The sequence below is a fragment of the Bufo bufo genome, chromosome 4 (assembly GCF_905171765.1).
Source record: "Bufo bufo chromosome 4, aBufBuf1.1, whole genome shotgun sequence".
NCBI classification, from domain to species: domain Eukaryota; kingdom Metazoa; phylum Chordata; class Amphibia; order Anura; family Bufonidae; genus Bufo; species Bufo bufo.
This window is the reverse complement of record NC_053392.1, coordinates 287,095,876-287,112,318: the sequence shown is the minus strand read 5'-3', so window position 1 is coordinate 287,112,318 and position 16,443 is coordinate 287,095,876. Positions and strand designations below refer to the sequence as shown.

The 16,443-nt window shown below is 42.7% G+C and overlaps 1 protein-coding gene across 3 annotated transcripts in view; it reads left to right on the top strand.

Annotated features, from left to right (window-relative positions):
* FILIP1 (filamin A interacting protein 1) overlaps positions 1-16,443 on the top strand; it is a 240,705-nt gene that overhangs the window by 103,232 nt on the left and 121,030 nt on the right. The window contains exon 1 of one of the 3 annotated variants that reach the window (XM_040428663.1): positions 1,235-1,353. The exons of the other annotated variants lie outside the window; for them this stretch is intronic. The gene's annotated coding sequence lies outside the window, so the exon portion shown is untranslated. Of the gene's footprint in view, positions 1-1,234; positions 1,354-16,443 lie in introns of those variants that run through there. 3 annotated transcript variants of the gene reach the window in all.

Below are 16,443 nucleotides of genomic sequence, written 5' to 3'. Positions count from 1 at the left end.
CGTCTGATCCGGGTCTGGTCTGAGGCTGGGGGTCTGATGGGAGTCTGATCTGAAGCTAGGAAGGGTCTGATTGGGGTCTAATCTGAGGCTTAGAGGTCTGATGGGAGTCTGATCTGAGGCTGATGTAGGCCTGGGGGGTCTGATAGGAGGCTGATTTCAGGCTGATGGAGGTGGGGGCAGATATTTTGCTGAGAAAGGGACAAAGGCAGGGACAGTTGCGAAGAAAGAGGCAGGGAGAGTGAAAGCTGGGTGAACCCCTCTCTGGACCCCCTGGGTTTAGCTTCCTGCCATTAATGTCAAATAAGTAACATTCTGAACTTAAAAATTAGACTGCTATGTGTGGTCAATATGGCGCCTGTATTGTATGTAATATACTGTATATATATATAGTGCAGGCGCTATTTTGTGCTGCAAAAATACAGCCCTCTAGATTATTTTAATTGAAGTGCAATTTCTGTAACTTATCCCTAAGTCAATTATATGTTTGACCAAATACAGCAGTAAAAAAATTTTATTGAGAATTTTGTATGGCCCCCGAATGATGTTACAAATATCCAAATGGCCCTTGGCAGCAAAATGGTTCCCCACCGCTGCCCTATGGGGTTAACAGTATGGAGTGAATAATGATGGAGTGAGTGGCGGTCATGTGCCGCGATCATGTGATCCTGAGAAGCGCATTGAGTCCCTGGCTATGAGCTGTGCGCTACGATTGGCCAGCGCTGCAGCAAGGGACAACCCTAATACAAAAACTCTGCCCAGTACAACAGAGGGAGCTGCACACACCGGAGCCTATACCGGGCGAACGGAGCGGCGCCCAGACAGACTAGTAAGTGCAGGGGGACCCCTGGGCGCCGCTCTGCCCACTGATATAGTTAGTTTTTAGTTTTTAAACTAGTGAAAGGTCCTCTTTAATTATGTATGCTATATAAGCACCTGATTTTGCACATTGTGCCATGGCTTGACAAAGGCTCCATAGAGAGAGCTGAAACGTTGCTGTCACATGGGATTAATAAATCACCCACTTTTTTTTTACTTATTTTAAGTGCTGCCTTTGCTTTTTCCCGATCCATCCTGAGAATAGTTATGTAAGTGAAGTCTTGAGTGGTAGGAGGAATCTGCAGCCAGAACATCATGTAGAGCACATTCCCTATGTAGCTCGCCTCATACATCACTCATGCACAGGGAACAGTGACTGAATACCTAGCACATGGGAGAAAGTCTGGATAATGGTGGGAGTGACTACACAAGTCACAGAAGTGGGCAGAAAGAGAAAGCACCTCCAGTCAAAGTGAGATGAAGGTTCCCAAAGGGTGAGAGAGGGGCAGAAGGCTGGTTACTGGGCGACATACTCTGGTAAGTCAGCTAACCTCTACAGCACTGCTGCATCCTCCACCGGCTCTCTGTATACAGCATGTATGTTACTTGCAAACGTCTCTGGGAGGGACAGGATTAATGTAAGTTCATATTGCTCTGTCCATGTCGAGACTATTAGTATGAAGAAGTATTTCCTGAGAAGGTCTTGCAGCTTAACATTTCACTTCATTGACTGATGCTATAAACATGCAGTTGTGAAATGAATGTGCTTCTTGCACGAGAGCTTTAACAGCACAATGACAAGGAGGTAAATGATAATGATGTTTATTAACTTAACTCGTAGTTTTATTCTACGGCGATAATGGAGAGTTCTCTTTAACCCCTTCATTACCGGAGCACAGGGTACTCTCTGTGGATTGATGTGTAACATTTTGCTTCGTTTGGCTATACCTCTGATTTATTATTTTCATGACCTCGAAGTTTTAATTGAAATTTCTCGCATTTGGCTCCTCTGGTTAAATGTGTCCTTAAAGGGCTTGTCCAAGTTAATTACCATATTTTTCGCCCTATAAGATGCACCTGCCTATAAGAGGCACCTAGGTTTTAGAGGAGGAAAAAAAGGTTTTTTCATCAGACCTCAGCTCAGAGCCCCAATCAGACCCCCTGTGTTAATCAGACCTGAGATCAGATCCCCAGTGTTAATAAGACCCCCAATTAGACCTCAGATCAGACCCTCAATGTTAATAAGACCCCCAATCAGACCTCAGATCAGACTCCCATGTTAATAAAAACCCCATTAAGACATTCAGATCAAACCCCCAATGTTAGGACCCCTATTCAGACCTCAGATCAGACCCCCAAGTCAATAAGACCCCAATTCAGACACTCAGATTAGACCCTCAATGTTAAGACCCCCATTCAGACCTCAGATCAGACTGGCATATTAATAAGACCCATTTTCAGACACTCAGATCAGACTCCCAATTTTAAGACCCCCATTCAGACCTCAGATCAGACAAAAACAATAAATCAACTTACCTCTCCTGCTCCAGATGCCGCTGCTCTGGGGATCAAGCTCCTGCTCTTCCTGCCATGCGCTGTGCTGTGACCCGATGCGTACTGCGTGAGGTCACAGCGTGCTGACATCCTCATGCTGTGCGCAGTCACAGCACAGTAAGAGGCCGAGGACTAGGAAGTGGTGAGTACAGAGCCCAGGGAGTGCTGCATTCACTGCTTTCCAGTCCTCCGGTACTAATGAGTATTTCCACTAATGGAAGCGCTCATTAGTATTTGCCCAATGGGGGAAAAAGGTGTCTTCTAGGGTGAAGAATACGGTAAAAAAAAAAACAAAGCCATACTTACCATTCTTTCTCCCCTGCAACACAGGATTTTTTTCTCTGTCAGTGTTTGTTTTTCTGTCTGTAGTAGTGATGTTTCATACACAACATCACGGCTACAGCCAATCACTGGCCTCAGCAGTCACATGCAATGCATTGCTAATACCAGTGATTGGCTGAACATTAGTGAAGCGTTTATGGGACGTCACCGCTGCAGGACCAGAGTGCTACGCTGGGAGGGGCAGGGGAGTAAAGTGGTAAGCATGACTTCATTTGCTATTTTATTACATTTACTACTGCTGGGATAGTATTTAACTTGGGCAACCTCTTTAGTATAGTCTTAATATGTTTGACTTTTATTTTAAAGGGGTTGTCCAGGTGATGGTCTAACCTTAGGATAGGTCATCAGTATCTGATTGGTGGGAGTCTGACTCCTGGTGCCCTCGCCGATCAGTGACACCATGAGAGCTGTGGCCTCTTCACAGCATAACCAACTTCCAACCAGCCACAGTTACATCTGAAACTTGCCCTGATAGTGGGACTGTTTTCAGTTAGAATTGGTTCTTCTCGTCTTTTTAGATGCACTGGCTTCATGTGATCCTTGAGATGATCCTCAGGAGGCATAAAGCATTAGTCCCTACTTCCAGTATATGAAGTCATGAAGACAAGGCAGAAGTTTAATGTCAGATACCCTCTTACCACTTGCCACGCTTGTGTACATTTAGATGCTCAAATTGTCAATTTTGCCTCTGGAAGACCACCACTAGGTAGTCACTGAAAACAATGGTTGGTATGGATACTGCAGAGAAAGTATGTGTCAACATTGTGGTTTTCTCCACCCCAAACAAACAGCAGATTAGGGGAGGATTCCAGCAAGGAAACCTACATCTTCCCACCATATCCTGACCACAGCTTTCATTATCTGCCAAGAGGTTCCATAATCTAAAACAGGGTTGACCATCTTCCTGAGAAAATATTTGAAGAATGATTTATAGTATAAGATACAACAGGGAATTTATCATGGCCTTTGTGCCAAAAAACTGGCGCCAAAAAGTCAAACATTTTTTAAGTATAACACTCCTCACAGCACCTTTTAAAAAGGTTGGGCTTGACAGGTTTACAGTGCGATAATTTGCTACAGAAACTCGTGTAAATTATAATATAAATCTATGCCAACTCATAAAAATTGCAACTTTTTTGACTGCAGCATACCCAGAATACCCTGAAAATGTAAATCTATACAGGTCCGCAGCACTCACCATCCAACAGTAAAGCTATTTACTTAGAAATGGGCAACTCATCCAGTGGCTGTTTTGTGTGTTCATGTGCTTCCTCAAGACCAAGTCTACAAATGAGTTTAAAAAAAGCTGGAATAACTTGGAGAACTTCCTCTGTTAATACTGTATTCTACCAAACCTCTTAATATTTGGGTCCCTAGTATGAGCAGGTACCCCACTTTGGGGAACCTGTATATAATCGGCACCTTTTTGAGGTCCGCTTCACAAGACAATCCCATGTGCAAGTTTATCTCCTGTTTCTTTTATCATTTTTTTTATAATTTTTTTTGCCAAGGGGCTGACTAAGTGCATGGCAGACCATTTCTCCATTCTTTTTTGGACAATAGATGCTAAGTTAACAGGAAATGACTGCATTAGTAGGATAATAACAAGTGTGGTAAATGTTATCCTCAGAAGCGATTTTGCTGTGAATGATTTTGTGTTTAATTGCAATTTCCATAAATGATTTATTAGATACTGTATGTGGATAATGAATGCTTTCTTCAAGAGGAACTTGATATGTCTAGCGCAATGTTCCTTTTAGGGTGGTGTTTCCCAAAACTGTCCTTAAAAAAACCAACAAATCATGTCTTGATGATTTCCTCAATGTTGCATGGAGGACTTCATTTGACTAAATCAATAAATAGCACTTGTGTTTTCTCTATGGGTAATCATCATGACATGGCCAGTTGGGGTTTCTTGAGGACAGGTTTAAGGAAGCATCTGTGGAATGGTGGTCTACCCTTTTTGGTATTTGGTAGATCTGAGACTTTATAGAAAGCTCTATTGCTTTTTTGATCTCCAAAACTGGGACCAAATTACAGTGGAAAGAACTTTTAAAATTAAGAATGTCTTCCAGTGCTCTACAATGAATTGGAAATTCAGTGGACACTTTTTATCCTTTCTTTGAACAGTGGAATCACTTCTTACTCGCCCCTTCACTTTGTGAATATCTGACATTTTGAACACTTTGCAATGAAGCAGCTCTGATGAACATTGCATTATTCTTTTGCAACCATACCTCTTTGTAAATCATCAAGATTTAGGCCCCCAAACTTCCACCATTCTGTTATCGAGGACAGTGACAGCTTCACAATGATGACCTTGTAGAGTCAGAGCAGTTCAGCATATGTGAGAAAAATAATTTTGACGGCTGTATTCCAATGCATGTCAGGAGTCGTGGGGGAAGTGCTGTTTCATGGAAGCGCTGATTGATGTCCATCATCACTAGCCGACTGTAGTGGCCGGCATCCAGCGCATGCACAATGAAGTGAGGTGCACTGGCCCTGTGAATTGAGCATGAGCTGGATGTCACTGGAGGTGGCTTGTGATGATGTCCCCAGCCTGCCCCCCCAGGAAAATCAATAAAAAGTGATCAAAAAGACGCATGTACCCCAAAATGGAACCAATAAAAATTTAATTTCACCTTGCAAATAAATGAATCCTAAGGCCTCTTTCACACAGACGTCGCGGGTGAGGGCCGGATGCGTTTAGGGTGCATTGTGGGAAACCCGCGTGAGTAGGCACGCAATTTCATTCAGTTTTGTCTGCGATTGCGTTCCGTTTTTTTCCACGCGAGTGCAATGCGTTTTACGCGCGAGTGATAAAAAAACTGAATGTGGTACCCAGACCCGAACCCAGATTTCTTAACTGAAGTTCGGGTTTGGGTTAGGTGTTCTGTTGATTGTATTTTCCATTCTAACATGTTTATAAGGGAAAATAATAGCATTCTTAATACAGAATGCTAACTAAAATGTCCATTGAGGGGTTAAAAAATAAAAAAATAAACTTACCTTATCCACTTGATCGCGCAGCCGCCATCGTCTTCATTCTTCTTCCTGCAGAACCTGCAAAAGGACCTTCGATGACATCATTGCGCTCACCACGTGGTGAGCGCGGTGATGTCAGCGCAGGTCCTGCTGAATGAAGATAGAAGGTCTTCATTCAGCAGGCTGTGTACATGAGCGATGTTTTTCACGCATCATTTGTGCGTTGCGTGAAAAACATCGCTCATGTACATAGCCCCATTGAATTGAATGGGTCAGGATTCAGTGCGGGTGCAATGCGTTCACATCACGCATTGCACCCGTGCGGAATACTCGTGTAAAAGGGGCCTACATCTGTATACATGCGCATGAGCTGGATATCACTGGAGGTGGCTTGTGATGATGTGCCCAGCCTGCTCCCTCAGAAAAATCTATAAAAACTGATAAAAAAGACGCATGTACTCCAAAATGGAACCAATAAAATTTTTATTTTGTCTTGAAAAAAATGAACCCTACATCTGTGTACAGATATATAAAAAAAGGTTATGGGATTAAAAATATAGTGGCACAAAGCATAAGAAAAACAATATAAATTTGGCATTGCTGTAATTGTACTGGCCCACAGAATAAAAGTAGCATGTCTGTTTTAGCCTGCAGTAAACAGGGTAAAAATTAAACACAAAAAATTATGGCAGAATTGTATTTTTTTTTCCATTTCCCCCACACATATTAAGAAGCCGAAAGAAGGGTGTGTATGGACTTTGTCTCTTTTATTGCTTGATGTGCTGTGAATTGCTCGTTTGTGAGTATAATCTATATTCACTTTATCTGAACTAATGAAAGATCTGAGACTTTATTACTCTATGTGCAATGTTTCCTTCCTTGAATGATAGGTGCAAAACCACATGGATATAAGGCTGAAGAGCGCTAGCCAGATCGCTTTTATTGAATAGTCATTGGTTTCTTTGGAATCAGACTAGAATGTGTTCCCTAAGAATCATTGTGGACAAGCTATTACTATTGATACCAATTTTGAGGTTCATCAGTATCCAGTGGGCATTAGTCAAGGTGCTATCAAGGTACCTAGATAGTCAGGACTGGTTTCCATTGACAAAGAGAACCTAGTAAAACCCTGCACCTGATATAACAAGAAATAAACCCAAGTAATCATTTCCATTTACTTTTTACATTCATCTTCTGTTTACCGAGAAGTCAAGAATTTTAACACTTGACTGTAAAGTGGTCTTCTCACAATTAGAGAAAGTCATGTAACTGGTCCTGCTATGCTGCCTTGTTTACTGTCTGAATGCCTAAGTAGCAGGAGTTTCAGCCAGCATGGCATCTGTAAAATGTCCATAGGTATCATGATCCGACGTATATTTAGGATGTACCACGTGACTTACCTATTCTGCACACAGGAGTAAGTACAAATGGTAAGCAGCCCTTGAGATTTGGGATAACATTGACCTCTTTGAAGTGTAAATGACTGACAACTATTGGATTATTTAAGTGTCACAGTACACAGCTGGAGTAGACTGCCAGGGCATCCTGGGAGCTGTGGGCATGCAACCGGTTATGGAGCACTGGCCTGTGGGGGCATATGTGCCACCCACATAGCAAAAGCACAGTGTCCCAGTGGTTAGCAATATGGACAAAATCAGCATGGATTTTGTATGTTCTTCCAGTGTTTGCATGGGCTTCCTCTCATGTGCCTAAAACATGCTTGTGAGACCCAATGAGGACAGGGACTAAGTGAAGACAATCTTTGTATAGCAATGCAGACTATGTAAGTGCCATATACATGAATAAAATGGCTATTTTCTGGATAATAAAATACTGCTTCCCAGCTATGTCAGATATCAATAATTTTTTACAGTTAAAGGAGTTGTCTGGGCTTTGGGATATATCATTAATATTAGGCAGCTCCATACAATGTGTAGTGGGCATGCCAGGGCACCAGAGCTAAGCCTATAAAACCCTATTGAAGCTGTTTACCATTTGGTAAAGACCAGTGATGTATTAGGAAATATACCATAAATAGCTTTTTTGTTAATGGTGAATTAATGTTTCTATATAGTTGACTTTTTCTGTGACATATTGCTAATATTACAGTGATATCATACAAAACACACAACATAGCACCAAAAGTCAGCTGCTCAGACAGTAAGTCACTGCTCTACATAGTGCACAGCTTTTTTTTGGAAGAATTGGTGGGGTCCAAATATTGCCCATACCAACATAATCTTCTGACAAACCATAAAATGGTTATTGAGATTGGAAAAGCCACTTTCAAATACAAACCGGATTCCAAAAAAGTTGGGACACTATACAAATCGTGAATAAAAACTGAATGCAATGATGTGGAGGTGCCAACTTCTAATATTTTATTCAGAATAGAACATAATCCACGGAACCAAAGTTTAAACTGAGAAAATGTACCATTTTAAGGGAAAAATATGTTGAATCAGAATTTCATGGTGTCAACAAATCCCCAAAAAGTTGGGACAAGGCCATTTTCACCACTGTGTGGCATCTCCCCTTCTTCTTACAACACTCAACAGACGTCTGGGGACCGAGGAGACCAGTTTCTCAAGTTTAGAAATAGGAATGCTCTCCCATTCTTGTCTAATACAGGCCTCTAACTGTTCAATCGTCTTGGGCCTTCTTTGTTGCACCTTCTTTATGATGCGCCAAATGTTCTCTATAGGTGAAAGATCTGGACTGCAGACTGGCCATTTCAGTACCCGGATCCTTCTCCTACGCAGCCATGATGTTGTGATTGATGCAGAATGTGGTCTGGCATTATCTTGTTGAAAAATGCAGGCTCTTCCCTGAAAGAGATGACGTCTGGATGGGAGCATATGTTGTTCTAGAACCTGAATATATTTTTCTGCATTGATGGTGCCTTTGCAGACATGCAAGCTGCCCATGCCACACGTACTCATGCAACCCCATACCATCAGAGATGCAGGCTTCTGAACTGAGCGTTGATAACAACTTGGGTTGTCCTTGTCCTCTTTGGTCCGGATGACATGGCGTCCCAGATTTCCAAAAAGAACTTCGAATCGTGACTCGTCTGACCACAGAACAGTCTTCCATTTTGCCACACTCCATTTTAAATGATCCCTGGCCCAGTGAAAACACCTGAGCTTGTGGATCTTGCTTAGAAATGGCTTCTTCTTTTCACTGTAGAGTTTCAGCTGGCAACGGCGGATGGCACGGTGAATTGTGTTCACTGACAATGGTTTCTGGAAGTATTCCTGAGCCCATTCTGTGATTTCCTTTACAGTAGCATTCCTGTTTGTGGTGCAGTGTCGTTTAAGGGCCCGGAGATCACGGGCATCCAGTATGGTTTTACGGCCTTGACCCTTACGCACAGAGATTGTTCCAGATTCTCTGAATCTTCGGATGATGTTATGCACAGTTGATGCACAATCATGTTGCCAATTGACCTAATTAGAGTTAATTGGTCTTCCAGCTCTTCGTTATGCTCAAATTTACTTTTTCCAGCCTCTTATTGCTGCTTGTCCCAACTTTTTGGGGATTTGTTGACACCGTGAAAATTGGAATCAACGTATTTCTCCTTTAAAATGATACATTTACTCGGATTAAACGTTTGATCTGTCATCTACGTTCTATTACAAATAAAAAATTGACATTTGCCATCTCCACATCATTGCATTCAGTTTTTATTCACAATTTGTTTAGTCTCCCAACTTTTTTGAAATCCGGTTTGTACACTATAAGGGAATTCTGATTAATTAGAGGAGGGGTCCCCAATTCAGGACTGTCATCTACCAACCAGATAGGAGAGCGGCAAAAAAGAGGGTCTTTTAAGACCCCTTTACACTAGCCAATGATCGGGACAATTATTAGGAAGGAGCGTTCCTAGGATAATTGTCCTGTGTAAAGGTGCCGTCGATCACCCAAAGACCAAGCAAACGCTCACTTATTGGATGAAAGCATTGTTGAGAGGACACCAAAATTCATCATTTCTGGTCGGCAGATCACCTGGCCAGAAACAGAAAATCAGTAGCAATCTCACATCTCCATACAGATGAAATGATCGCTCCATCTTTGCCAACCCGTTTGTCGTTCCCGATAATTGCCAGCTCAGTGAGCTCATTTAAAGAGGCCTTTACTTCTAATCATTGCATGTGCATAGACAGTGACAGGGGTATTGAACAATTGCAGTAAGGTCTATCACAGATTACAGCTGACCGATATGGGTTGCAAGCACACCCTGCGATTGTCCTTTTCCAAAATGGAATAGTCCCAAACATTGTGAACCGTAGAACTTCTTCATTGTGTCTGCTATAAGAAAGAGTGTTACTGGGATCTGCATCAACCAGGTGGAGTCTACCTTGGGAGATAATTGAGTGCCCGGTAGCGGAACGATTTTTTGAAAACCTGCTGGTTAATGATACATTCATGCCCTGTTGGTTAACAATCAGGCATATAAACTGTACTGATGAATGCTGTGAATAGGTGAATTGGATTGCCCTGTGAAGCATGATGATGTAGACTCGGCGTGACCTCTGATTACACGGGAAGCAATTACACCCATTGTAGCATAAGATTTAGTATTCTTAGGACTTCATAATTACTATGAAAGTACATTAACTTTATCAAGTAGCGATAATGTAATCTATATAATGTACATATTCTTTCCTGAGCAGAAAGTAGAAGAGTTTTATACTGCAGATTGACACGACCCTGTGTCTCTGTAAGCAATTAGAAGCCATGAAGTCATGTTTAATGCTCTAGGGGAAGGCTTTTATTTCTTGTCAGCAGCATGTAATATTTGTGATATCATCCAAACCACTCCAAACAAAGCCAGTAGGAACAGAGGGAAATGTTCTTCTTTCTGGAAAAAGGGAAACACCACTGGTGTACTTCCTGTTAAAACCTTTTGAACAAAAGTTAATGTGTGTCCAATGATTGTCAGATGTTGGAGGTATGCAACTTTTATGAAGTGCTCTAGGTTTAAGATGCCGTAATCATTTTCTTCCTTAGAAAACATAAACTAGTAATAGTCAACTCCATTTTTATAAATTCTGGGGTCTAGCTTCAAAGAAATTCATCATAGTGTGTGATAGCTTTAAGAAAAGAGGAGAAAATGTTAGAGCCCATATAAGCATCTAGAGATTAAAGGGGTATTCTCACTAAATAAACGTTACTCTATATATAATGGAGAGTTACACAATTTATTCTAATATAATTTCTGCATCCATTGCTCACTGCTTAAAGTGCAGCTGCCATTTCACTACTAAAAATGAAATTCCTAACATATGTGATGCTGAAGGGAAGATATTCATGAAGCTTTATTTTTCAGGTAATTTTACCTTTCTGATGTCTGTATTCAGCCCTTAGCAACCCTATTTCTATGTGCCTCTATTTCAGCATCTTCCTAAAATGGCCTCTGCTGCACTTCCGGTGGTGATCTTTGACATGTCCTTGAGGACATCCTGTATTTCCCTCACTTCCCATAACGCCTTGCTTTCCTCCCATGAACTAGCAGGACCAATCAGAAAGCAAATAACCTCCCCCACTACTGCAGAGCAGTGTATATCCTCTCACATACAGCTAACCAGAGACAGACAAGACCAATCAGAATGCAGATAACTTCCCCCACTACCCCAGAGCAGTATGTATCCTCTCACATACAGCTAACCAAAGACAATCCCTGCAATTACATAAATTAGTAAGCATTTGTTTTAGCCTCTTAATAGTCATCTGTCAGCTCTGTAGCTGCTCCCTCATTCTCCTCCACACTGACAGGGAGGAGGGGGGGCTGCTTTAGCTACTAATATCTCTGGCCTGGTACCAGCTAGAGATATGCGCCTTGTATTGTTTGTCTGCGATTTTCGGTCCTTGAAACCATCCCACTATCACCAAGGGGTGGAGACTGGGACCGGAAAATCCTTCAGAAAGAGTGCGTCTGGATTCACCGCTTTAGATCCCAGGCACCACTCGGGATTAACGAGAGACTCACTTTCTCCTGTTTTTTGTGATCTGCGGGGGGGTGGCTCTATGTGTACATGGTCCCTTATCTCTATGGTCAAGAATCACGCTAATTCGGTAAATCTATCAAGGCCAAGACAAAAACAAATAGGATACACTTTGTATCCAGTCTGCACATATGTCTTATGTGCCCTAGGTGTCACCTTTATCATAGGGAATACACCCAAGTAAAAATCTTTATCGTAGGGATTACACCCAAGTGAAAAATACGATAATGAATACCTATGTATCACCCTTCACACCCTATTCCCCTGCCCCTTACCAAGAGTGTTGTGTGATTGCTGCTGCAAATATATGCTCACACAGTGTCGCCTCCCCTGTGACATAGTACCCTGATGCACTGTAAATGGGACGCCTTGTGGAGCGGATGTGACGCGGCGATGCGTTCCACAGGACCGGATGTGGCCGCTCCGTGCGTTTCACCCAACACAGGCGTCGCACGGACCGGAAGTGACGCGACGATGCGTTCCACTTGACCGGATATGGACGCTCGGTGCGTTCCATCTGCACCAGGTGACGTACTGAGGCGGAAGAAATGCTTCCATTGATTACAGGGATTGGTGGCCACATATGCATGTGACGCACGGACCGGCAGTGACGCCGGCTGTGACGCCTTACCTCCTGTGACGATCTGCTGGACGCGCTAATTAGCGCGAAATCTGAACAGCTGGTAAGTGGGTATATAGGGAAACTAGAGGGAGTGTGAATGTTAGGAGGAACAGGACGCCACAGGGACGCAGCTCAAATGTAAGTAAGGACCATGTACCAACAGCTGAAAATGACTATCATGGCATGCAATGCGCTTTATGGGATATGCAAATTTCTTGCCTACAGCTTCTTGGGTGAAGTACTGGCCCCTATCTCTCTGGGCCCTCTAGCCTCCTGAATGCACAGGACAATAAGTAAGTGCTGATTTACAGGAGGTCTAGGATATAGTTCATATGTAGCACCCATATTTATACGGTGTTTTATTCTCTACAGGCGGGACATATCAAATTGGTCCCTTGGTCCTATGCCTATCATCATCTGCGTCTCTGGTCCTGTGTCCTCTACTATATCCTAAGTATATCTGATATATTTTGTCATTTATGATGGTTGTATCCCTGACCGTGAATGCCCCCTGATGAACCTAGGAATAGGGGAAACGCGTAGGGGCTCATGCGAACCAGCCTGGGAACGCACCGTTTTGATGCCTCTGTGCTTGGTTTTGCATTAACATAGGTGATACCTACCATGTTCACCTTTTAATTATTTGGTCTACGACTATCTATCAGTGTCCCTCAGGGTAATCTATTACCAGGGACGCACTATTACACCCGTCAGCTTCCTGGGGAGCATTTTATTTTATTTTTTTCTATTTTTTCTATTGTTGGAGAGGAGGGTAAACGCAGGGCAGTCAGCCCAGGTACGAGGACAGGGAGTCTCCACCATCAGGGGACGTCCCTGGGCTGAGGTTTCAGTCAGGGTGAGCATAGGGAGAGGATAGTTCTACCCACTGCTCCCTCTAGCTGCCTTGTGTTCACTCACCACCTAACCAGTGAATCGAGAGCTGGCTCCCAGGAGCACTTTATATCGTATATTATTGTTGTTTGTTTCACTATTTTTCACTGGTGAACCACCACGGTGGTAGTATTTTATAATTTATGAAGTAAAAGTTAAGTTTTAAAGGGATCAATACTGCTGGACACTACTTGATTCTATGATCCTTTCTCATCAATTCATATTGATTTAGCTGGACATTCGTATTGTTTGAAAGCTGACATTCCAAGATTTCAGACAATAATAGAATGAAGCAATACCTTCAATACAGGGGAAGATATCACTGATAGAAATCGGGATGCAGTGAATATAGCTGACAGTGAAAATAAAAGCAGATTTTACCCGCGATTATTCCCGACTCGATTTCTAAGGGCTCTTTCACAAGAGCGGATGCCGTGTGGGTAATCTGCTGCGTGAAAAAGAGGCAAGCCCCGTTCCGGACAGAAGCATTAACATGATTAATAATGCTCCATGCCTCTCTGTGATCTTTTTACTACAAAATCAGTGAGATAAAGTTGTCACTGATTTTGTAGCAAAAAGGTCACAGAGAGGCACGGAGCATTATCAATCATGTTAATGCTCCATGTCTCTGCTGTCCGGAATGGGGCTTGGCACTCTTTCACGCAGTGGATTCCACGCACAGGATCCGCTCATGTGAAAGAGCCCTAATAGTGATTTCTCCTCTGTTGCTTGGACTTTAGCTCTTATTGGTCTTGTATGAAAGCTTGGAATGTCAGCTTTCAAACAAGACCAGTTGAATGTTTCTAGCTGCTACCATTCAGGAGAAAGCAGCATGTAAAGCAGCCGTCCCCCCTCCACTTTCTGCCCGAGCCCAGGCACTCATGGCTGTGCTCCTCCTCCCAGTGCTCTGCCCGACTCTTGTTTATATCGGAGAGGAGACGGCTGCACATGACAACGCTGTGAGATGAGAGCTGCTGAATAGGAAAGTAGCATGCATTTGAGGGAGTTATTATAAGGTAATACTAAAAATGATGACATTTTAAAGCACAAAATCATTTATACAGCAGGGTTTACTATACTATTAGGGTATAAAAAAAATGAAGCAGCAGTTACACTTTAATTCTTTGGTTAAAAATTAGTCCATGGTCAAGTAGTGGACAAACAGGGCCGGGGTTCAAACACAAACAGAACGGGGTTCCCTGTTTGAATTGAGAAGTGGCATTTGCTTTACTGTGCCTTCTGTCAGTCTCGTAGACTTTGGAATGGTACAGTACTGCACACATCTGACAACCACTCTGTTCAAGCAAGGGAAACGGGACGCCCCATTCTCATGAATGGTAGTTCATCTCCCATGATCATACATTTGTCAACTATTCTTTTGTGGGCCAACCAGTTTGTTAAAGTGACAGATCAAGGATTGTCATTCGATCTACATGGTGGAGACTGCTGTTTATGGCAAACTATTGTCAGAAAATTGCAGACCACACGACTGCTACCAGGCCCGATCCTGAACTCCTTCTGAATGCCTCTTCACAAGAAAATATGGCATTTACATGCAGCCGTCACTAGGGTGAGCTCAGTGCAAAGAGATTATTTCTTCTTCCAGTCTAGTAAATAGTAACTGTATAAATTCCTATGCACTGAGCTCCCCCTAGTGGCAACTCCAGGCAGCAAGCTTTGTAAGTACATTCACCAAGATATTTTTTTTTACAGATGTCTGGTAAAGAATGTAGTCAGAATGAGTGCCATATTTGTGAAGCTCTTCTTACATTCTTTGTGACATAGAATTTGGTTAAAGTGTGTGAGATAGGGCAACTTTTTTTTTTTTTGCTACAATTTTTTTAAAATTAAAATTCCTTCTTTAATAATACAAAAAAATTAAAGGGAATCTGTTGACCTTCCAATCCAGCTGTTTGTATATACACATAGTGGTGGTTCACCTGATTAAAATGCTATTATTCTTTTGTTAATCTGAGGCTCCCTTCCCGAGTTCTGATATTTTTCTTAATATGCAAATTAAGCCTTTGGTGCAATGAGGACATCACATTTGTCTTTATTGCACCCAAGCTCCGCTCATTTCTATGACCAACCCCTCCCTTGCTGCTTTGATTGACAAGACCTTTGCTTTGCCCGGGAGTGATAGTCGCACACGTACTGGGAAACTGAGTGGGGCAGGGAGGGGTCATACTAAGTTTTGCTAAAGGGATTTTCTGTGTACGTTCCTACCTGTGACTAAATATGTACCTCTTCTATGCAAAAACATCTAAAAAAAGGCAATATGGGAGCTGAGCCAAATAGGAACTGGGCTGCAGTACCCCAGCATGGCCACTACACATCCACTATGTCGTTTCTGTCTTTGCCAGTCGCTGCCGAAATAAGCTGATCGCTGCAGTTGTCTGGTGCCAAATCCCATCGATCTGATAGTGATGACTAGAGATGAGCGAATTTTTCAAAAATTTGATTCAGCTGGTTTGCCGAATTTTTTTAAAAAATTTGGTTCGATCCGAATTTATTTGCGGTGAATTACGTTAAAAAATGGCTATTTCCTGGCTGCAGAGAGGCTTTATAGTGGTGTAGAACACTGTGCCTTGTAGTAACACGCGTAGGGAGTCTGCTGTGGTAGTGAAATAATACTGTGAGTCCGTATGACATGCAGATGACAGGCGTCGCTATTAGAATCAGTGCACACTTTAGGGCAGTCACGGGGCCAAAACTGACCAAATAACTCAAGTATGAACTCAGCCTTACAGGTCGATGTTAGCGCCAAGAAGAAGCGCACTCCTTTTACACCGTCGGCAGCTGATTCCACATAGATGTTATCAGAACCTGTTCTATTGAACGCTTATACAAGTAGAGCCACCCCGACAGAGTGGAGAGGGTGTCAGCAGTAAGTTTGTGTTGACGTCACTGATTATTTTGCCCTTCCTCTAATCTGTCAGAACAATAACCCACAAAAAACGGATCCTGTCTTTGGAGCATACGCCTTCACTCGGTCAGCATTTGCTCAATAATCCATCAGTATTGCTAATGCCCAAAAAAACAGGAGTGGATCTAAAACAGGGATGACTGAGTCAACCATTCAAGAACCGCTGGGTTGCTTGTCAAGACACAACTGCTAGATCACACCAGGAGCTCAGGCCTCTCATTGCGACTCCTGCTGCTACACCCTCTTAATATGCTGTGACCTGTGCCTGCGCCAGAAACATTTAGGCCTCTACCACTCCC